At 41.8% G+C, this 13387-nt stretch overlaps 1 protein-coding gene across 1 annotated transcript in view; it reads left to right on the top strand.

The window, feature by feature from the left end:
- Window positions 1-13387, top strand: part of TENM4 (teneurin transmembrane protein 4) — a 2219108-nt gene that overhangs the window by 906444 nt on the left and 1299277 nt on the right. The gene's annotated exons all lie outside the window — the stretch shown is intronic.

Below are 13387 nucleotides of genomic sequence, written 5' to 3'. Positions count from 1 at the left end.
AGTGTTTTATTGTAGTTACCTGCCATTAAGTCCTGGAGGTAAAGCAAGGTCTTTTGCCATTATGATTACTATTTCTTCCCGAGCAAGCCATTGTCAACTCTCAAGTCAGCAGGTAACTAAGACACTTCATGAACATGATGCGGTATATTCTGCACACCCAATGGTTAAACAAACAATCCCATGGATCCATAAGCTTCTTTAAAACATTATTATTTTGGTCTGCATTCCTTTCTTGTCCTTTGCATTTGTCGGTCTTCTAAATTCAGGCACAGAATAATAATTATACTTGGCAAAACAAGTAAATCATTATGATGATTTTGTAGCTTACACTTGTACCAGTTTTAGTTATGGTTTTAATAATGCCTTAAAAACAATTCTGCTCAGATGCCATGTTTTCTGTATTTTCTTTATTAGTAGGGACAGTTGCATAAAAATAGATTCCATTTTTCTTATCAGTTCACCTTCTAGATTTACTGATATTGGAAAATGTGTTCATTTAATTTGTCAGTTCTCCTTTGAAATATCTTTACAATGATAATTGTCCCCCTCCCCGGCTCAGCATTTCTGACTACTTCTCTCTAGTTCCTCCTACGTCCAGGTGGTGAAATACTGGCTTCACTGAAGCCAATGGGAGCTTTGTCATTGACCTCAGTGGGGCCAGGAGTTCACCCAGAGTCTACTGTTCAGACTGTTGCTGGAGATGGTCAAATATCTTGTTGTTCAAAGAAAAGAAAACCGTATACAGCAGTGATGCACCACCTGGAAAATGCAGTTACCTCCCTTACCACGGGCCAGTGAAACTTATGTCCACTGCGCTGGCATTGCCACGTGTAATTTATCCGGTTGATCAGTGGTGTGTGGGGGGGAAGCGCTGTCCCTGAAAGAGACAACTCAATGAGATGACACAGAGATGGTCCCTGCCTCAGAGGGCTTACCATTGGAAGGCACAGGAGGTACAGCGATATTTTAACCAAGATTTATTCAGTCTTCTGTGGGTTGTTTAATAGTGATGTTGTATCTGTCTGGAATATTACTGTTCAAAATGTAGCCCACAACGTTGCCAGTTGGCTCATGACCCACTCTCATTTGCAGTCATCTTGTGCAATTCACTGGTAACCACAACCCCAGCCAGACCACACATCTCAGGATGGAATAGTTCATGTTGGGAACCACAGTGTCTGTGGGCCACACTTCCATGTTGAAAACAAAGGGAGTTGCGGTTTGCTCCATTTTCTGTAGAATTAGGTGTGACTGATAAGTTCCTGGTAAGTGGCACCACTTGGCTTCTCCTGCCATAGATTCTGGATTAGTTTCTGCCACGATAGTATGCAGGTTGCCATTAGGGGAGGGGAGCCACTTTCTAAAAGGCAAAAGTCTCCATTTTGAATATCTGATTAGGTGCTAAAAATACACAGTTCCACAGTCACACAGGAAGGCTTTTTAGAATAAAATAAACCAACAACAACATCGTAATGGAGAGGAAGTGACCATAAAATTTGGAAAAATAGAGAAGCTGATAGCAATTAACACAAATCAACCTATAGAAAATGCATACTGTTGATAAAGAAAGCTGGAGGTATCCTTTACAAATCTATGGCCAGTAGGGTTAAGGACAATAAAAAGGAACTCTTCAAATATATCAGGAGCAAACAAAATTCTAACAAGGCGATAGCTCTGATAGATAAGGATGGTAAAACTATCAATCATTATGCAGAAAAGTCAGCACATTCAATAAATATTTCTGTTCTGTATTTGTAAAGAAGCAGATGGATGTATTCATATCTTACACTGGTAAGGAAATACTTTTTATGACATCAGTAACTAGGGATGATGTTAAACAGCTGCTATTAAAGTTAAACATTTTTAAATTAGCAGGACTTGATAATGTGCACCCAAAAGTAATAAAGGAACTGGCTGAGAAGATCACTGTATCATTTCAAATAAATCTTGGGACACTGCTAAAGTTCTGGGTGTGACGGTTCTCAGGGTACCCAAGACTCTGAGTCAACTTGTTACCCTCTGCCTCCAGCATGAGGAAGTCTTGCCTGTGCCTTGCTAGGTATCAGCTCCCTACCACAACCAGCCTTTCAGCCACTCATGCACTCTTCCTGGGCTGTGCCAACCCTATCTGCCTTGTAGGTTAACAACAGGTACACCTGAGTCCCTTTGAAGCATTCCTCAGTGATATCCAACACCTGCCACTGGCTACTCACAGAATTCCAAGTTCCTCTGCCTCCAAGGAACCACTCTACCCCAGTTTACTAGTTTGACCGTAAACCCCCATTCCTACATAACACACAGCACTGGTAATAAACAAACCTCTTTTTCTTTTAAGAAAGGATAGAGATTTTATTAGAAACAAGAGAAAATGACAGAAACCAGTGGTTACAATACAAAACAAAATCATAGAACACAAACCTGAGTCTACACTTATTAATAGTTACCTTTCCTATCTACTAAAGTAGGTTCCCCGCCCTCATGAAGTTCAATCTGGCTGGCTTCACAGGAACCAGGATCCAATTTTTCATGAGAACTCCCTTGCCCCTCAAGATGTCTCCTCAGTGAATGGATCCATAGTGCTTCTCCCCCTGTATTATACTGAACAATCTTTTGTCTTTATTCATAAATAGTGTGAGTCTCTGTTGTAATGTTCCTTTTTTCACCTCCAAGTGGTTTTGGTTGTTTGCAGTTGTCTCTGATGGCTTTCCATTGATAGTCTTGGGCTGGAGCAAGGCTAGATTACATGGGTTGGTGTTTTTGTTGTATTGTGGTGGTAGGCCCAACAAAGAAAGTAAAAGAACGCCGCTAGCCGTCACCTACAGCCCACAACTAAAACCCCTCCAGCGCATCATCAAGGATCTACAGCCTATCCTGGAGGACGACCCATCACTCTCACAGATCTTGGGAGACAGGCCAGTCCTTGCTTACAGACAGCCCCCCAAACCTGAAACAAATACTCACCAGCAACTACACACCACACAACGAAAACACCAACCCAGGAACCAAACCCTGCAACAAACCCCGGTGCCAACTCTGTCCACATATCTATTCAAGGGACACCATCATAGGACCTAACCACATCAGCCACACCATCAGGGGCTCGTTCACCTGCATATCTAGCAATGTGATATATGCCATCATGTGCCAGCAATGCCCCTCTGCCATGTACATTGGCCAAACCGGACAGTCTCTCTTTCTGCAAAAGAATAAATGGATACAAATCTGACATCAGGAATTATAACATTCAAAAACCAGTAGGAGAACACTTCAATCTCCCTGGTCACTCAATAACGGATCTAAAAGTGACAATTCTTCAACAACAAAAATTCAAAAACAGACTCCAATGTCAAACTGGAGAACTGAAATTAATTTGCAAACTGGACACAATCAAATTAGGCCTGAATAAAGACTGGGAGTGGTTGGGTCATTACAAAACCTAATTTCCCCAATACTAATTTCCCCCTACTGTTACTCACACCTTCTTGTCAACTGTTTGAAATGGGGCACTCTTATTACCACTACAAAAGTGATTTTTCCTCCCTTGGTATCCTACTGTTAATTGAATTGTCTCATTAGATTGACCTCCCACTTGGTAAGGCAACTCCCAACTTTTCATGTGCTGTGTATTCATACCTGCTACTGTATTTTCCACTCTATGCATCTGATGAAGTGGGTTCTAGCCCACGAAAGCTTCTGCCCAAATAAATATGTTAGTCTCTAAGGTGCCACAAGGACTCCTCATTGTTAATACAGATGTTAATTTCCTGTTCCTAAAAACTCGTTTGCATGACAGGTGGGCTCCTGAGTTTAACCCATGGGTGGCTGCAATTTTGTGGTAGGTGAACTGATTCCTATAAGCACAGTTCCTATAGTACTCCTGCACCTTTCCAGATGGTAAAGGTTATATAAATGGAATGAGTTTTTCTAAATCTCATGGATAAACCAGTCTTCCTTCTTAAAATGTTTTATTCTTTACCAAAATTATAATCCATATTTAAGAAGTCCTTCAGCATTTGAATTAAACATGAGTTGAGGAATTATATTCTTAAAAAAACCCAACCAAACAAAACACAGATTTGGTGACATAAAGTGTTGTACCCACCATTATAGCACCTTAGGCAGGACGTAAGACAGCAGATTTAAAACTCTAATGAAACTTGGGAGTATGTGTACCATTTTCTGTTCTCATTACTATCCTTGTCATGAGAACAAATTCATATTGTTCATCTCCTTCTTGCATCACAATCTCAGTCACCAAAATTAGGTGCCAGAATTTAAATCCCTCATATATTCTGTGGAATAAGAAACTGTGCCACCGTGACCTTTTCAATGTTCTCTAATTTGATTGGCTCATCATTGCTGGCTCCTCAGCTTCTGTGACCTGAGAAAGAAGTGGAAATGAAGAGTCAGTGTACAGAATGCTGCAAAGGTTAACTAGTGCAGCGTGGCATTGTCTTTCATAGATGCTGCTGGGTATTAAAACTCTGTCTTCTCTGTGCGATAAAGATTGTAATGAGAACAGGCAATAGTACAATATAATTCCATTCTTGTGACAAGTGGAAGGAGTTTGAGACTGAATGTCTCTCGGGCTTGGAAATAAGTTATAGAGTCTTTCATCTCTAAGACAGTGGTTCAGCTCCAGCTGACACATGAATGGGAGTGAAATTTGGTTGCAATCCAATGACTGTTTAGCAGTGAAAGGAGTCTGGTGGACTCAAGCCAGTTCTTGGGGCACAAGTGTCCACACTGGGAAAAAAACATTAACAGTTTTCATTCATGAGCACCCTTGCTGGTGGTTGAGTAGCGAGGTCAAGAAATAGAATTAGCTATGGAGCCTGGCATACTTTCTCATCCCTACTGGAAAAGAAAATGAACATTGGATCAATGGAATAGAGCTGTGATGGGCAAAGCTCTAAAGATCCAGCCAGACCAGACAAGCATCTAAGATTCTGTATACTTATCCAAAAGTCCTGAGTGCAAAATTAACAGAAAATGTTGTGAGAACAGACCCTCTCATGCCAACGTGTAACTTCTATCTCTTGTCCCATGCCCAGGTAAAACCCAGAAGTGGCAATGATAAGTCACGCAAAATGTTCCTTACTATAGATTTTCTCTTGGAATGATTTCAGTGGGGTAAATTAGATAATGTGTGCCAACCTATGTGGTTACTCTGCATACTCATTTATATAGAACTCCTGCCAAGCAATCAGATTTTTTTTAAATGTTCAGCATTGGTCTAATTCTGCTCCCGCTGAAGTTAATGGGAGTTTTACTATTGATTTTAATGGGAGCATATTTAGGCCAATGCTGAGTGCATTTGAACCCCCACCCAATGAATTTACAATCTAAGGTCCTAATGCCTCAACCTCATATAGTCAGGCAGACCTACATGCCTGCTCAGACTTCAGTGGGGTTACATACCAGTGCTGAGGTCCATGCATGCTCGTGAGTTTGCAGCATCAGGGCCTGAATTACACAAGACAAACCAACAAAAGACAAGAAAAGACTGCTGTATGGCCAATTGTCATTATTTTATCATGAGTCTTGCAATATCTAGCACTTTTTCTTAAAGCCCTGACCATTGGAATCAAGAGATTGCATGAGAATCTCAGCTTTCATTTTAAAACAAGTAAATTTATCTCTCTCATGGTTACAGAGATATGCTTGAAAAGGTGAGGCGAGTGAACCCTAAGAAAAACAAAATGTACTTTAAAAACCCTTGTGATACTTAAACCAATCTTCTGATTTTGGGGAGGCTGACTTGATCATTTTTGACTGCCTGGGGTTGACAACACTGAGATTGTGGATAACAGCTGAGGAAAAGGAGGGCATAGGGATTGTTGATGATGCTGATGTGGTAAGAGACAGAAAGTCAGTGGGGGGACTCAAAAGGCGTGTGTTTGACACAGTCAAAGCAAGGGGACAAAATGACTTTTAGCAGTGATATTTTCAATAGGCAGGAGGAGACGGAGACTAGTGAGATGCAGGGAGACCAGAAGGAGAAGTTTACATTGATCATGGTGAGAAATGACTAGCATGTGGACAAGTTCTTTCGAAATGGAGATAGTGAGGAAAAGGCAGGTTTTGGTGCTGGAGAGTTATAAGTGGCAGGACTTGGAGGCAGATTGGATGGGAGCTGAGGGAGAGAGAAGTGTGGCGCCTACACAAAGTTTGCAGGCCTGGGACATGAGGGGTTGTCCTTGGAGATAGAGGCAGGAGGAAAGGGTTTAGGAAAAAAGATAAATTCAGCTTGGGTGAGTCTGAGTGCGAAATGGCTGAACATTGAAGGGGAACTGTCAGAGAGAGAACCTGAGATGCAGGAGAGGTTGTGGGTAGAGAGGAACATTTAGAAGACACCAGCATAAAGGAGGTAGTTAAAACAATGGGAGAAGAGAACACAGATTATAAATGGAGTCCAGGAGCAGAGAAGCCATAATTCTAACATATTTCAGTGGATGTGTATGTACCTTACATAAGTGAGGCTTATCATACTTGTAATGCTGTTAGCCCTGATGTCCTGGTCAAATCCCATTTCCAGTAATTACATCTTATCTTCCCATGTTCTCCTGTCTACAATGTCTATCAACAGTGACTATAGACTGTATAATATGTAGTGTTTCAAAAGCTCTTTGGGATCCTTTGGGATGAAAATTACTCCATTAATGTAAGATATAATTATCCTGCTGATTGTGTTCTCACCCTTGATGTATGTGTGTAATTCCTATTCATGTTGGGAATAATGTACTGGAATTTAGAGGAGAATAGGCCCTCATATGCATTCAAACTAATATAAACAACTTGACATGTATGCTCTTCTTGGAGATCCCTAATATGCAGTATTTTCAATAGATAAAAACAGTTATATCAAGGGACTATCATTTGAAAGGACATCTTATCACTCTGTAACATATGTATAGTTTAAAAACTAATATACGTACTACAATATCATTAGTACCCTTCCTATGATGAAGGTGAATGAGTTAGACTTTAGTATGGCAAAACAAGGTACAGTCTGTCCATAAGAAGAACAGAAAGAAAACTGCAAAGAAAAAACTCTAAGGAGGAAGAAAAATCCCTCTCCTTGGTTCATTCAGCCTGTTACAGTTCAGGGCAACTGCACCTGTTTTCCCCCCTCCATGGTCCAACAAGGGCGCCCATTCGAAGGCTTCTGGCTCCCCAGTCATCATCTCTCTTGAGCAGAGACATGTGTCGGTCTCCCTCCTGTCCAGGATGCAGAGTTCACTGCATACACTGAATTCCCCAGGAAGTCAGACTGCCTAAGCAGGCCTGTGTTGCCTTCGCTCCGGAGGCTATAAACTGTATAATTGCCCATAGGTATATGTTACCACACATCCCTTTCTAAGCAAGCAGATTTATATTTAAGGTAAAAGCATTACAGAGAAAATATTAAAACAATAAAAGGACCTATCCACATGCTAATAAGCTTACCAGAGATTACCCCAACTCCAACCACGGCTGTGGCAGGTAAACAGCCCTTCAAACCCTGCACAGGGGATTTTCTGTGGTTACAAGTGTTGCATATAGATATTCTAAAGGCCTATACTTTAAGAATGTAGGTATATGTTTATCATTTAGCTAGTAATAGAGGTATACAAGAAAGAATCTGTGTAAGGGCCTTCTCTCACTGTGACAGTCTGAGGCCCTGTTCTTAGGCCAATGCCTTTGGCTAAGCAGCAGAGGCAGCCATAAGCTGGGAAGTGACCGGTCACATCCTCACATTCCAAACTAGTCAATATGGGGCTGTTAGGAAGGTGATCCGATCTATCACCTCCAGAGAAAAGGAAGAGCCTAGAAGATGTAAAAGGAAATTTAGGTTGATAGTTTTCTGTCTGGTAAGAACTCAACTTATCAATAGACACAGCTGGGAAACCCTTATGTCTTTATAGATGTGGTTGTGAAATCCTCACTTCTGTATTGTTTTGCCCATTTTGCTATTGTTTATTTGCATGGTCTCTGTCTGGTTCTGTGATTGTTTCTGTCTGCTATATAATTAATTTTGCTGGGTGTAAACTAATTAAGGTGGTGGGATATAAGTGGTTATCATCATGCTAATCATGTTACAATATGTTAGGATTGGTTAGGTAAATTTCAGTAGAATGATTGGTTAAGGTATAGCTAAGAATATTACTATATAAATTAGGGGCAAACAGGAAGTAAGTTGGGATTCGAAAATAAGGAAAAAGGAACTTGGATTTAAGCTTGCTGGAAGTTTACCAATAAACATCTAATTGTTTGCACCTTCGGACTTCGGGTATTGTTGCTCTCTGTTCATGAGAGAAGGACCAGGGAAGTGGGAGAGTGAAGGAATAAGCTCTCTAACAACAAGTTCATAACACCTTTTGCTCAGAACAAAAAACCCCCATGAATCTGTGAGTCCCTCCTTTATACAGCCTTGGTCTTTGATCTGGAAATACATAATTCATAGACAATAGGTTTCACCTCAGGATGCAGCTTCCAAACACTGAGTCCAGAGGTGGAAATTTGTATTCCCCTTCTCCCAATATTTCCTAGGAAACCCACTCAGTCTTTTTTTATCTCAAACATTCCTTCTTGTCTGGTCTATTGTATGAGTCCTTTGAAACTCATAACACTTTCCAGGGTTCACATTAGTCATATCTCCCCTCACCCCCTGAGCCATCACATACAATCCCATAATAATGCATAAACATTTGCATTTTAATACAATGAACTCCTAAGATATTTAAACTTAATTCAATAAAGTTTGTTCAGGATATTGCAGGAAACTGCATAGCTGTCACACAGCCATGTGGAGCAAGGTAGGAGGGGAAAGTGAAAAAGTTTGAGAAGTTCACAGGATGCAAATAGGTTGTCAGGATATCTTCTTCAACTGGATACATGGATGGTCTGTAAACTCCTCCTTGGAAGCAGTTCTCATCCATGCAAATTAATGGGGCTGGCTAGAAAGCAAGATTTCCATTTTGTAAAAAAAACTGTAGTTTCAAAAGGTGTTTTTGTTTGACATTGGGACAAAACTGTGACCTTGCAAAAGATTTTTCATGAAAATATATGACAGACAGACAGACACCTACCTCCTCAGACTCACCAATAGCCCAGTGGTCAGGGCCCTCACCTCAGATGTGGGACACCTGGCTTCCACTCACTGCTCTGCCTTAGTCAGAGCAGGGCCTTGTAGCGGAGTCTCCCACATCCCAGGTGACTGCCCTGACCACTGGCTGTTCTGGGACAGGGGCTGATCTCTCCTTCCCTTCTCCAGAAATTCCATTCTAACTCTGAGAATTTCCTGACTAGCTCTCCAAACGAGCCCGTGTACACATTTTAGGTGGGAATTTCAAAAGCATTCATCTAATTTTACTCCTGTTGAAGTCCGTAGGAGTTTACTGTTCATTTCAGTGGAGAGATAGTTAGTCCAACACAACTAACTGAAACTCACAACCTTAAGTGCTTAAGTTGATATGAGTTCCGTGGCAAAACCTGGAAATATTCAAGTGCAGAAACCATTTGGAGAGGCCTGTCATACATTCTCAGTTCTCATACCTCTTTTGGTGGAACAAGGCAGCACTTAAGAGTTAGAGCTAAATTCAACAAAAGGGGGGGGAACACCTATCTGAACCATCCAGGTTTGTATATGCTAAATATGTTCAATCCTAACCCTTAATGTTACCTTGGTGCCTTTTGTGTTCCTTGCAATAGATCGGAGTCATCACTCCATTTTAATTAACAGAAGGGGGTTATTTGGTGAGGCTGCTGGACAGAGACAGACTGTTTTTAGTTTCTGAAGAAATGCTGTATCATTGTTAGTTTTGTTTATGCAGTAGTCCTGGGAGAGAAGCTGTAACAAATAGCAGAGAGATTGCTCGATGCTTTAGTTCTACATGTGGAGGCAGTTCTTAGGACAAAGCAGATTCCTAGGAAATGGGCATCGGTGAGATTTCTGGAGGTAGGGATTCCATGCATGCTGTTTGTGACCACCCCTGTTCCAGGACTTACGTATATGTGTTCATAAAGCAAATTATACTTACACCCAGATACCACATCACTGATTTCTCCTCCATCGAGAGTCGACCATCAAAGCCCCAGAATTCTGCTACCAACTGGCAGATGGGCAATACTGGTGTCATCACTGGAGGTTTTTAAGAACAGGTTTGACAAATACTTGTCAGGAATGGTCTAGTTATTACTTACTTCTGCCTTGAGTGCAGGGGATTGGATTAGATGACCTCTCAATGTCCCTTCCAGTCTTACACTTCTATGATTATCTTGGTCAGTGCAGCTCAGATGTGTTGCACATGGCTGGAATGAGTGGGAAGCACCATAGAGCTGCAGTCCTGATTGGGACATTTGTGCCCTACTGCAATATGAATAACAATACACCAAACTTCTGTTCCAGGTCCTGATCCTGAAGTCAGTGGTGGTTTTGCAAGTGGCTTCTAGAGGAACTGTAGTTGGCTCCAGAAAAATAGTGCTCCATCACATTTGATCAAAATTATTTTCAGAGCTGGCATTTGAGTTATCTTGGAATCTCATTAATAATAATCCCTAAAATGGTATATCAGCCATCTTTATTCACTTCCTGCTCATTCATTCTCACCACAAGGTGGCAGTAGAGAAGCTCCTATACATTAGAGCTCACTGTCCGCAATGGTGCTTTTAGAGTGGGCTGGAGGATGACAATTCTGTTTCACAACTTTTAATGTTTCTAAATTTGTTTGTGTTTCACATTGGAATGGAAACCAAACCTTTCAAATGTTTTCATGAAACCGGATTGTGTCAAAATGTAAGCTTTCAGTTGGAAATGGTCATGTTTGATTCAAGTCTCTCTGAGTGACTGGAGAATCCACCCTTGATGTCAGACACCTTACCCTTGAAAACTTCATCAAAATCCATACATTTCTGCAGAATGTTTCCGCTTCAGTGAAATAACACAGTTGAACAACAACAACAAAATTCTCAAGTGTTTTGGCCAGCTCCAGACACAAGCTCTTGAAACAAACATTTTGCTGCTAAAAAACCCGTCTGCTCTTCTAACATGTTATTCCACTCATGACTTTAAACACAGAACAGCAGTCTGCAGATGTTTTCAATAAGATATTTCTACTAGCCAGTATGGTGTGTAATAATGTTTGAATTGAAAACAATGATGAAAAGACAAGTCCGGTGCTCTGATTAGATCAGCTTAGATTTCTGAGTTTCTCTTAGTAGGTGGCAGGATTCTCCTGGCTGTTTCACCCCCTTCCTAGTGCACTGCATTCATCAGTGCCTATAGTCTCTGCAACTCACTGGTTTGTGGATTACCCTTCCACAGGAAGTTCTTACGTAACTTGTCCTGGAATGTTTCATTTTCTCTGCTCACTTCTTCTTTGTTGGCCTCATCCAGCTATTTAACATTGGTTGCAGTTATGCCACCCTGAAGCATCAGAATTCCAAATGTCTGCAGGGCATTTCTTGCTCTGCAGTGTGAATGCCATTCAATAACACTGGCAGTTATTTAAGGATCCAAGACCAAGATTTCCAAAGTGACTAGTGACAGAGTGCCTGATTTTTGACACCTGAGAAAGTGCTTGGTTTTCAGAAAGTGCTGAGCACTCACTCTCTGAAAATCAAGCCCCTTTGAAGTGACGCAGGTTGGGCACCCAAAAATTACTAGTTACTCATGGTAATTGGGCCCAAGACCGCATGGTTTTCATTCTGTGGTAGGTATTTTTTCCTCCTTCATCCCCATAGGTTTGTGTCATATTTTATTTTTGTTCCCTTTATCCTTTCCATACAGTCACATTGAATTATTATATAAATCTGCTAGGAAATTGCATATTGGTGTTTCTCTATTTTTTAATCATGTCACCTCATCTTTTGAGTATTTTGTCCCCAGGTATTACAGTTTTGTATGAACACAAAGTATCTCCCATCTGTTCCACACAGAAGCTCACTTCTATTTCCCACTTGCGCTTAGTATATGAAAGCATGTCACCCACATTTAACGTTTTATGAAGGACTAAAACAGCTCTGTCGTGCTAATGCCGCTTTTGGTTGTCTGCTTGGTAACGGACTTCTACAGGGGCATGCCATATCTTTTGGCATTAGCTTTGAGGAGGGTAGTTTGGATTTAGGTCACCTGTAAATCAGCTGGTGAAGCTGCCTGCTGCAGCACTTCTGTTAACAAGATACTGAGATAGGAATCATTTCTCCCAGTGCTCACTCCTTCCAGCAGCCCACAGTCAAACTAGCTCCTGGTGTCTGGGCAGTATTGCTTGAATTCCCACTGTCAAGCAAATCTTGAACCTGACCAAGCTCGGAGCACACCTTCAATTCCTCTTGCTTAGCACCTGGAAGAATCCAGTCAGCACCTTGCAGGATCAGACCCTTTCAGACACAGTGCCTGGGTTTTTTCCCTTTGAAATGAAGCAGTGGGCTTGTATGATGGAATTTTCAAAAGCACTTGGCCCTGGCTTAAGTTTGCTCCCCACAGCAATCAATGAGGAAACACCCCTTGAGTTGAGCAGGAACAGAATTAGGCCATCGTTGAACTCATGTGAAAATACCATCCATCCCGTCCATCGCAATGCACAAGAGGCAGGGCTTGGATGGAGTAAAAACAAAGAGGATTCTCAACATAGACACTAGCGCCGCCAGTCACTCTAGCTTGTAGACTGAGGACCACAGCTCATGCTGCATAAGGTCTGCTGAAGTGCTGGCCCAGAGTCAGTAATCATGGAGTGGACTATGGCCCTCACTACAAAACTTGCTCCGCTCCCAGAAGAGTGGTTGGGAGATGGGAGGGAAAAATCCCACAACAGCAACTCCCTGTGGCCAATGCAAGGAGCAGCACTGACAGGCTTTATAGACAGCAAATCTCCAGCAAAGTCATTTTTTATCACGCGTTTTGGATAGTGAACATAAAGCTTTGTCAAGTCGTGAGTGCACTGATTGGCATTAGTTAGGAAATGTATTACTGCTGTGAAGGATTTATTTCGTGTCGACATGGTGCAGTGTGCTGTACAGTCCACCACACACTTCTGGTACAGGGCCTTGTATCCATTCCACCAGCACTGGAAAGCTCAGTGGGAAAACATCAAGCCGTTTGCTTTCAGAAATCCTTTCCTTCTCCACAGCTCTGCCAGGAGTTTGAATGTTTTCCCACGCAACTCTGCCACTCACATGCTGCTAACCGTACAATGTGCACATTGGCGCTTGTGGAGCAGAGGGAGTAATGCACTGTTGACACTAATAGATGCACTCCTTCAAGGAGGGGCCAACTGGGGCTTTAAGCCACTCTGGCAGCATACAGGTCCTGGGGCCAGTCTGGAATTGAATGAGCGCTTCATCTAAGTGAGAACCTGATCCTGTGTCCATTGAGGTCAGTGAAAAGCGGGCTTTGGATTGCATCCTT

Source organism: Natator depressus, chromosome 1, assembly GCF_965152275.1.
Source record: "Natator depressus isolate rNatDep1 chromosome 1, rNatDep2.hap1, whole genome shotgun sequence".
Lineage (NCBI taxonomy): Eukaryota > Metazoa > Chordata > Testudines > Cheloniidae > Natator > Natator depressus.
This window is presented reverse-complemented; position numbering and strand designations above follow the sequence as displayed.